This window comes from Salvia splendens, chromosome 17 (assembly GCF_004379255.2).
Source record: "Salvia splendens isolate huo1 chromosome 17, SspV2, whole genome shotgun sequence".
Taxonomy (NCBI): Eukaryota; Viridiplantae; Streptophyta; class Magnoliopsida; order Lamiales; family Lamiaceae; genus Salvia; species Salvia splendens.
The window spans coordinates 21,410,736-21,420,278 of record NC_056048.1 but is presented as its reverse complement, the minus strand read 5'-3'; positions in this window follow the sequence as shown (position 1 = coordinate 21,420,278).

Here is a 9,543-nt window from a genome sequence, read left to right as displayed (position 1 = left end):
TAACACTATGTTTGAACTCATTGATAAACACAACCACAAAGCTATATGGGAAGCACAGTACTTTGGTGGCCCATTTCACACACCAAGACACGAAGACTATTGGGCTAAACCTGGATGGAAATTGCGTATCACCCCTGAGCAGTTGCTTCCTCGAAAGCGCGGACGAGGCAGAACAAGGAGGATTCCTAATCAAATGGATGTCCGCGAGGAAGATGAATCGAGAGCTCCCCGCAATTGCAGGAATTGCGGCGTAGAGGGGCATGACCGAAGAAATTGCTTAGTCGATCGTGTTATGTAGGATCCTCCCACTTCTTGCAGTGCAGGTATTTTTTTTCCTCAATCTTTTATTATAAGAAATTTAATTTACCTTTATTCGTAGACTGTTTGTATGAATGGGCTAAGAAGAGAAATTTTTTCTTTTTAAATTTTGTTTTAGGAGCTGGGGAAGAAGAGGAAGGTTGAGAGTCAAGGCTGATAAGGTTGAGAGTAAAGGCTGAGAAGGTTGCTTTGGAGAAGCTCGACTCACAACTAGATTGTCATTATTTTGTTTTTTGTTGAAATCGGATGTCGTATTCTCAAAGTTTGCAAGTTTTAGCAGACTTTCCCATATTGCCAATTGGAGTTGCTCAACTTATTCTTTAAATTTAAACTATTTTTCTAGATGTGTAGATATTGATTATACATAAACTTATAATGTCTTATAGAATAGTACACACTTTAATCTATCAAGTTAACTCAAATAATACTTTACTATCTTTAGTACATGTAAATAACTGAATTTCCTTAAATATGATTAATAATGGATAAATTATCAGAAAAATCACAAATATTAAAATCACATCACATACAATCACAAGAAATTTTTTTGCATGAATTCATCTTAAAATAAGTCACCATAAACCTATCAATCAAGTATCAAAACATCACTAAACATCTTAAAATAAGTCACCATAAACGATGGAGTGTATTTCGACAGTTCAATCCCCTTATTCTTCCTGCTTGACAACCTCTTGTACACTTTGCTCATGATCTTCCCAACCCCGCCGCGTGATGAACCCTCCGCAACTGGTCGAGGTTGGACATGGATGTTCTGAACAACCTCTTCTTCCTCATTTTCCTCTTCTATTTCATCATTTTCTTCTTCTTCTCCTTCATCATCATCTTCTTCTTCAACTTGTACAGGAGGCACAAACTGATAATTTTGGAAGAATGAATCAACTGATGCTCGGACTCCACTCCATTGCGACACATCTTGACTTTGTGAATAGGGGCGACGATTCCAATCAGGCTCAGGCTGGCTTGGAGAATACATGGGATGGTCCCACTGTGATTGAGACTCATGCGTCGGGTATAAAGACCACTGAGGTGGGTCATGCTCTGGATTCATCGGCTCTGGTGCTACATAATCGGGATACGGCTGCGACATCCTGAACTGTTTTGTGAAACCGTGTCCATCAGTCCAAACATCAGTCACTCCACGACGTGGTGGAATTACTTGTGGTTGATAAGGCATGACCACATCTTGGTGTTGGGAAGCCGGGTACTCCATGACATTGGCGTGGTTCGTAGTCTGAAGGGTATGCCTAGCAAATTCTCGAATCTGTCGCATTCTTGGGTCCATTTCTTCTTCAGTAGTTAAATGCCAAACCTGCTGAAAACCCTCAACCTAGATAAAAAATCATACAAATATCAATACGAAACAATCTATAACACATGAAAGCATATAGTTTAATATAACAAACTTACAAGTAATCTCATCGAAGAAGCCGACTCGTTTATCCCAGCAGTTGACCATACCCCAGGTTGAGTCAGGTATGTCACTGTAATCTTGTTATACCATGCCATATATCCCGGACTCATAGGAATGTTCATGGACATCGTTGCGGCATCTTCGGTTGCCTGGAACCTTTCGTACCTCTTGTCCCACTCCCCAATGTATAACTGATGAGTGTTTTTCCAATTGTTACCCTTCTTACCACGCCGATCATTTTTGCCCAAATGATCGGCATTTTTTAGCATCCTATCTACATATTGAGGAATATCCTGGTACCGATTAAACTGTTGGCGCACTCGTCCAGTCTCATGTGCCTCGACATATGACCAACACACCAAGTAAGTGTCGCACAAGGAGTATCCATTCACATCACTGCAGTAGTTAGGCAGTATGCAACGTGCATATGGCGTCCACAGAAACTACAAACTAGCAATGCAAACGCCAAATTAACTTCATAATAAATTCATAAATTAAGTCAACATTAAAATAATATTCATCTGGTTAGGTCTAATCAGGGATATTTGATCACGGTAATGCTCAACCGAATATCTAGGAGCATTTCCTATTTGTGTAGTTCCTTTCCACCTATAAATAAAATTGATGTGAAAAAAATAACCCAAGATGCCTAAACAAATAAATATTTAAATATATATCTGGCACCACATGGCGTATATGGCTCGTGCACGAGTGCTCCTATGAACGACGACCTCAATGTGGGTATTCTTTCCCACGCCCATAGCTGCAGAAGCATCATAGGCCCGCATATCACGACTGTAGTTAGCTAAGGATAGCATAACCCGGGGAAATCGTGACTAAGGAGGGATTATAAGAAGCGGGGATAGAATTTAGGGGAATTAAAGCCAAGGCAGAACGAGACACACAAAATAAAGTCGATAGGGAAATACTTATAGCAAAATACACTTGATCATGCAAAATCGAGCGACTGTTCATACAAGTTCTGATTATCAGAGTCAAAAGTAAAATATGCACTGCCTCTTAACCGGCACAGCGGAAGCAAAAGAACGCGGTCCATGTGTGGAGACATGAATCTCCGAGAGTTTTATTCTTATTTAGCTAATAGCCTGCTCTCCACAGCACTTGTTCCCTCTTCCACGACTCAACCTGCACATTTAGAAATATATGCAGGGCTGAGTACAAAAGTACTCAGTGAACACATTGCCGAAATATACAATATACATTTGAAAATATTGTCAAGCCATCATCACAATAGTATTCGGGGGTTTTATTAAAAAGACCCGAGCTTACTAAAAATATTCACATTGGGCTGCAGCCCCTTTTTCCTGTACTTAGCCATATCTGATCACTTGTGCCGCCGAGATGGTGTTCTCGCGCGATCACCTTCTCTGCCCATCATGACAGAGGTTTCTCGTGTTGGGAAGGTGGCCACCTTCCACGGTCACCTTCTCTGCCATTCACGGTCAGAGGTATCCCGTGTACACTAGTCCGAGCGGGGACACCACCCTCACTGGGACCCGAATTCGGCTTATATATCATCATTCATAATTCACTTGGTCTTAGCCAAACAGATAGACATCATACACAAAAATACTTATGGCAAGACAACATCTTTACAAATCAAGAACATGTGTTCGTGTTTTCATAAAATATAATTTGTATTTTTTTTAGTATAAGAAAGCTCACCTTGATCGTTTAGTTTCCTTAACTTGAATCTTTCGTTCCGACTTTACTTGCGAAGGTACCTTTTTGAAAATATCACAATAGGAAAGTACTAATTTTAGTTCCAAAAATTAATCTAATAGAAAGAAAAATTTCAAGCTCAAACCCTATTATTATTATTATTATTATTATCATAATTAACATTATTAGTATTATTAGTATTATTATTATTCATTAAGAAATTTCTAAAACTTACATTATTTATTACTACTTCGTTTGCTATTTCCGGCTTTGACTAAGTTGATACTCCATGTGTCACTAAAATTTTTACGTAAAACTCTAAATAAATCCCAAGATCAATCATTTTAGTTTAATTACATCTAATTAATGTAAACATTTATGAAATCTTATTTTGAAACTTGGGCTAAATTTTAATATTAGATTTGCTCCCAAAAGATACCATTTTCGCAACTGGCCGAGTCTCTCTCCCATTTTTAGCCCACAATAACTAAATCCGAAAATTGGGCCTCCCTCCAATTAAAACAACCATTATGATTTTAAAAGAACTGGGCTCATATTAATTTCCTCACTCCCTTGGCCCAAGTTAATAAAATGCTAGTCCAATCAATTAAAACAAAACCCACATGTATATCCATTCATCATCTTCCTCTCTTTACAGTAAGCCTAAAATGAGAGAACCCCCCCCCCCTTTTCACTTGCTGCTACCGCCGCCGCCATCCTCAGCGCCACCGCCCGTCGTCGCCGCCGACTCTTCCTCTCTCTTCTCCCCTCTTTCTTTCTCTTTCTCTCTCTTCTCTCTTCTCTCCCTCTTCACCGCCGACATGCAGAGGCAGCGGCTTCGCCTCTCTCTTCCCGGCAGTCCGGCCGCCTCTAGACAGCAGCAGATCTGTACTCTCTATCTCTGTCGGTTTCTCTCCCTATCCTCTCTTCTCTCCTACCTCTCGTCTCCCCATCTCTTCTTCTCTTTCGACTCTGCCGCCGCCGCCACTGTGCATGCACAGGCGGCGGCTTCAGCCTCCTCGCCTCGCCGTTGCTGCACACGGCGGCAACCCACCGCTGCTGCCTCCCTCTCTGTCGGTTCTCACCGTCGCCGTATCGACAAGTATGGTTAAGTTTTTATTAGAAATATGTGGAAAATGTGGGAGACCTTTGATGTGGCCAAGACCTATGACCTTTCATCTTAGGTAACCCCCAAATACATAAAGAGATAACTTGATTGCAAGGCCTTTCAAGTGCTTTCCCTAGCCTATAAATAGGCTTGATCTTAGAGTGGAAGAACACACCAACAAATCATTCTCTCTTCTCTTTAGCTCTTAAGCATTCTAGTTCGCATCATTAGGAGCATTGCATTGATCGGTTATTGCCTCCAATTCAAGTTCGCCGGAGCCTACGAGTTTGAGGTGCTTCAACTCGGTAGGAGGAAAGTCGTTTCATCTTTTGGGATGTTGGGCCAATCCGTGAGCACTAGCCGGGGCGTATCTCGTCTTGCGGAGAGAGGGATACCTCGACTCGACTTAAAGAAGACTATAGTTTGCATCTTGTTCCTTTTATTGTATTTACTTCGTTTTATTTATCTTCTAGTTTGTTGTTCTTTTGTAATAGCAAGAGTTTTCCCGTGTAAAGGCTGCAATCTCAACAAGTGGGTATGTGTTCACTGTGGGGGGTGGTGCTGTCTCGTGGAAATCAACGAAACAGACGTGTATTGTTCGTTCCACCATGGAATCTGAGTTTATCGCATTGGATAAAGCAGGGGAAGAAGCCGAGTGGTTCAGAAATTTCCTAGATTGTATTCCATGTTGGAAGAAGCCAGTGCCATCAGTATTGATCCACTGTGATAGCAAAACAACTATAGGTAGAGCACAAAGTGGCTTTTATAATGGTAAGTCTCGACATATTCGTCGACGACATAATACCGTAAGGCAGTTGATCACAAGTGTCATTATCTCAGTTGACTATATAAAGTCAGTGGATAACTTAGCGGATCCGTTAACAAAAGGTTTAAATCGTGATCAAATGCATAAATTGCTTAAAGGAATGGGAGTGAAAATCACATCTTAAAAGATGAGTATAGTGGTAACCCAATCATACGATTGGAGATCCCATGGGATTGGTTCAATGGGAAAACAAAGTTATACAAATCTATCTGTAACATTCAGAAGATTTTAATCTTCGCTCATTCTTTAGAAAGCATAGAGTTTTGTAACCTGCAAGTGGTAAGATGTTAAGTCTTTTGACTTTTAATGATTCTTGAAATCTCAAGGAGATGCAGTATGGCATGATACTCATGAAAGAATCACCTATGTAAGTGAGAAGTGAGGCTGCTTCGTGTGTGTGAGTCATTTATGAATTCCAAAGAGGTGTTCCACGGCCGAAACAGACACAAACGTGAGAACTAATGGAGTTGAGACAATATTGTGTTGATGCTATTGACTAGGCATACACCAAGGAGGAATAGTTCAAGGCATCGCGTCCACTAGCCCGCCGGTATGTCCGATAGTGTTGACTATGGAAGGTTCAAAATCACAAGTTACCTCTCCAAATACAGTATCGTTTCTCGAGAACTGAGCAAAGAGTCTGCATACATGCATTTGTGTCTGGTGTTGGTTAGAGCGCTGTTTGAGCTTGTAGCGCTCTAACCAATGTGGGAGATTATTAGAAACATGTGGAAAATATGGGAGACCTTTGATATGACCAAGACCTATGGCCTTTCATCTTAGGTAACCCCCAAATACATAAAGAGATAACTTAATTGCAAGACCTTTCAAGTGCTTTCTCTTGCCTATAAATAGGCTTGATCTTAGAGTGGAAGAACACACCAACAAATCATTATCTCTTCTCTCTAGCTCTTAAGCATTCTAGTTCGCATCATTAGGAGCAGTGCGTTGCTCGGTTCTCACCTCCAATTCAAGTTCGCCGGAGCCTATGAGTTTGAGGTGCTTCAACTCGGCAGGAGGAAAATCGTTTCATCTTTGGGGATATTGTGCCAATCCGTGAGCACTAGCCGGGGCGTATCGCGTCTTGCGGAGAGAGGGATACCTCGACTCGACTTAAAGAAGACTATAGTTTGCATCTTGTTCCTTTTATTGTATTTACTTCGTTTTATTTACCTTCTAGTTTGTTGTTCTTTTGTAATAGCAAGAGTTTGCCTGTGTAAATGCTGCAATATTTCCAACAGTTTTAACTTTCTATCTCTTTTGTTTAATTTCTATGAAGACTTAATCTTTCATTTATATGTTTTATGTTCTCAAATTTTATCATCAAATCTAATAGCTTTGGTGTTAAATTCAAAATTTTCAGATTCAAAAGAATGAAAACAGACAGACGGTTTTGGAGCGTGGGCTGTCACCGTCAGCGACGGAGTGCCGAGCTCACTGCCGGAAGCCTCTCCGGCAGACTCCTATGTCATTTCAAGCTAAGTTCCTATTATCCTTTGAGGATCTGCCTTTTTATGTTCTTGAGATGCTATAGCAACTATGTTCTTGAGGTGTTAAATTGCCTATATGCAATATGTTGTAATACGTGGAAAAAAAGTGAGGTGTTGATGGTACTCACCTCTGTGGTGTGAAGAAGAAAATGACTTGTTGTTTTTGGACTTTTCCTCTATGATGTGGACGTCCTTTTCCCTACTATGGTGGAAGGATTCTTGCTGCCTTTTTGGAGATGAGTAAATTTTGGTAGGAGGGTGGGGCAAGTGAAAGTGACGGTATTTAAGTGTAAGGAATGCAAGTGGCCTGACATCCCTCTCTCAAATATTCTCCTTTGTCAGGAGATATGATTCGCCTGTTATCATTAAATGCAGCATTTAATGCAGCTGTCGGAAAAATCGATCTTTTAGGATCTGCCAATTTATTTTATATTTGTTTTATTATTTAACTTGCATTACTTTAATTATTTAGAATATTTATTTGTTTATTTGTTTGATTTGGTGTAGGAAAAACCAATTCCAGTTTGGGCTGCTCTTGTTGATGTACCCGCCTTCTTCAACGCACGATGTAGAAATTAAATCTTGTTGGACTTTTGTTGAATGTACCGGGCATTAAGATTTTGATTTTGGGATCTGATTCTTTTATTATACATATATATATTTTATATACTTGGCTAACATCAGAAACAACAGCAACGACACTCCATCGTAAACAACACTCTATCGTAGTTCGAAATTAATTACGCAAAAAGTCACTTATATATACATATATATATAATTATGCCAATATTATTATTTCTAATAATATCGTCTTAGCAGGTCGTTACACCGCCCAACTCTTTCCTCTTATCCATACAAGCCTCGCACAGGTAATGATACAGGTACGACAAAGCCGCACTTCCCCAACTAATATTCTGCACTTCGTCCGGATCCTAAAATGCATTCAACCACATAAAAGGAACCTTACACCCCGTGGTGTCTGGTAGAATGAGACCTCCTAACAAAATTAGGGCATGGATACGTGCCCTTTGGATGTATACATATGTAGGTAGGTCATCACCCAAAGGTATCCTCGTCTGGTTTATCAGAGCGGTCATCAGCAAACCGCCTTGCTTTGTCTCTGTGTTTGTATCCGGTATCCATCCCAACAAATCTCGGCACTTTCCAGGCCAATCGGGATATCCGACATGATGGTCACGACCTGTGAAAACGCGACCGTCCGCTCTCAAGCCCCAAATGACTTGCATATCTTCCAAGGTCACCTTCGCATCTCCAATCGGTAGATGGAAAGTGTGCGTCTTCCGCCTCCAACGCTCAATCAAAGCCGTGATCAGCTCATTGTCGACCTTCATCGACTTCCCACAATCCATCATGCCTTTGAAACCAAAGACGTCAAGCCAATACCTCACATTCTCATGAATGTCCACGTCCCATGTCTTACTTTCCGTCCGTCGGACTTTGAAAACTTGTGTTGTGCTATCTCTCAGTAGTTTATTTGAAATGTGTTTTTTTTGAAGATATAGCACTGACGGATCTTCAAGTCCATATAATAATCATCCGCTTAAAATTGAAGTTTCCATCTAATCTAATAACATATTCACAAAACAACATATTCAAATTCATCATCAAAACAACAAAACATTATAAACCAAATGATTCACTCCTAATCCATGTTCTACTATATATTAGAAACTCCAATTCATCACAATTCATGCTTTATAAGGCCTAATTTACATATAACTACTAAATTAGAAGGTTAAATTACAAGATACATTTCAACCCCTACTCTTTTCTCCAATAACAACCAAAATCGCAACACCAAGCATCTCAAACATATCAAAAACTATACAATTGAATGAATTTCACAAATAAAATCCATTACAACTAACAAACAACAAAACATCGGTTAAATTTGAACAATTTGTTATAAACCCTAATTTACAAAATTGAGAGAAACCTACACAAAATATACAAATAAACTACAAATAAGGGATGAATGTTGAAAGAATGAAGGAAACTTACCGGAATATGACGGGAAATCGCCAAGAAATCGCCGAAACAGGGTCTGGTATCTTTCTCTCTCGCGTCTGCTATCTCTCTCGTCGCGTCTGCCCTTTCTGCCTCCCTCGCGTCTGATTTATGCAAATTAGAGACGCATGAGCCTCATGCGTCTCTCCCTAAGACGCATGACGGTCATGCGTCGTCTAATAAAATTTAAAAAAAGGCGACGCATGATGGAGATGCGTCTCTCCCTATGACTAATGACGCTTATGCGTCTTTAAAAAAAATTTAAAAAACAAACGACGCATGTCTCTCATGCGTCTTTGTGTAAGACGCATCTCCGTGATGCGTTTCATTAACGAGAGACGCATGAGGGTCATGCGTCTCTCCCAAAGTATGAAAAAAAAAGTTCAGTATACTTATGGAATGTTAATTGTAGTCTAGAACAACAAAAGAATTAACCCCGACATTGAGCCACCACAACAAGAGCTACACGCCGACGTACAAGACGACGATAACACTCATACTGCCGACACATCAACCAGCCATGCAGACGAGATGCCGGAGAAAAGGGGTCGATCAAAGAGTGTTGCTAGGCCCAAGTGCAATACGTCAAGACCGGCCCAATTCAAGGACTTCTCGTCTTATTAGGATAGATATGGAAGATTTATTATGTTTGCTTATT